This window comes from Arachis ipaensis, chromosome B02, assembly GCF_000816755.2.
Source record: "Arachis ipaensis cultivar K30076 chromosome B02, Araip1.1, whole genome shotgun sequence".
NCBI lineage: Eukaryota > Viridiplantae > Streptophyta > Magnoliopsida > Fabales > Fabaceae > Arachis > Arachis ipaensis.
The window spans coordinates 107,641,896-107,643,790 of record NC_029786.2 but is presented as its reverse complement, the minus strand read 5'-3'; positions in this window follow the sequence as shown (position 1 = coordinate 107,643,790).

Sequence of the window (1,895 nt, the reverse complement as noted above, 5' to 3'; positions counted from 1 at the left end):
TTACATATTCATAATTTATTCTAATTTATCACCAAACAAAATATAAGAACACTAATTTTTGTATCTTTATCGTTTATATCTTATTCATAATGTCTTATTTTATCTGTTCTCAAAACCAAATACAGCTTCATGAAATTCAATGAGCATATAGTGTATCACACTAGAAACCAAATTAAAATACATTAAAATAACAATGTACAATTTACCAATTTATTTTACACTTATTTACATATTGATTGACATGAACAATTCTAGACCATCATAAATTGAATAAAATCTCAATGGTTATTAGAGAGATAATAATATAATCAAATGAGACAAATTTCCTTGAACAAAAAGGGATCAACTAACCAATGTAAAAAATTGAGAAGAATGGTGAAATCAAATCAAATCAAACAACCTAATATTAAAAAAAAAAACATCATGGATTTCTAGTAAAGGATGTCCACAATGGAAGTTCACATGGGTGTGAACCTAACTTTTTTGGAAAAGGATGTGTATGGGGGGCTTCTCTTTAAAGCCAAGGAAAGAAGAAGGTACAAATAAACACTTAGAAATTAGAAAGCAACCATATATATATATGCTTCTTCAACCCCCTCCAAAAAAAAAACAAGGACTATAACTTGTTCAACTTTGGAAAGCAACTATGCCTAACTTTGTGACCATTTGCCACTCTTTTTAGCTATGAAGCTTTTAGTTCTCCTGGTCACAGTGTGACCACATATCTGACCCAATTGAAAATGTAACTAGGGTTTGTGGTCCTCCATTCTACATCTATGAGTGCATGTCTCATTCATTGTCACACAAACATAAATTATGCTGCCAAACATAATTATTATGATTTTAGTTAGGCCATTCTATATATATATAGAACATTTAAGTGAATTATCTTCTATATAAGAATAACCAACTTGGGTTGGTCGAGTGGTCAGCTCACTCGTCCGCTTAAGCAAGTGTCGGGGCTTCGAATCCCGCTTTGTGCATGCAGCAACCCATTGGTCAGCGGCAGACCCTTAAATTGAGTTCCAATCCGCGACAGATTAGTCCTTGGCCTGTCGGGTTGGGGGATACCGTGGGCAACCCAAAATAAAAATCTTCTATATAAGAATAGGGTGATATTTAATTTTTAATATAAAAAAAACTTAATTACAAAATTAAAAATAATATAAAAATATAATTAAAAAAATAAAAACTAACAAAATAATTAAACCTAATATTTTCTTACTATTCACATTTTCAGAAAGGATGAAAATAATAATGGCAAGTCAACCTTTATCACAAATAATGTTACTCTTTCTAAAATTATATATAATTTACTTTGAGCACCAGAAATTTGATATGATTCCAACATAATTAATAAAGTTATGATGATGAAGCGTGTGTATGTATGTGTATTGTAAAGAAGCCAAACACATATTCTAATGAAAGAAAAGAAAATGTCCTCCAAATATTGGATGTACATATACATAGATATCATATGAAACATTGTTTAATGATGAAAGAATAATGAGTGGATTTCTTTTCTTAAAAAAAATGGCGTGTGTCACACTAAGAGAATAATAATGTTAGATATGAGTATATCAATAACCTTGATTTATAAACAATTAATGAATCTCTTAAAAAAAGAAGATAGTAACATAAAAGAAAAATAAGGTGAAGACAAGTGTGCACAACAATTTTTGGTGTTTAGTTTAAGAAAGCTACCATTCTTTCGAGTGATGCCTAAGCATGGACTGCATGCCATGGAGGATGGAGCCACCGACAAAGTCAATAATAATTAATCTTACATATACTTTCAATATTTGCGGCGGTTATTATATAGGTATTCTACTGAAATTAAAAATAAAAATATTTAAAATCTTAAAAAGATATAAACTTAAGACTTTTTTTTCTCC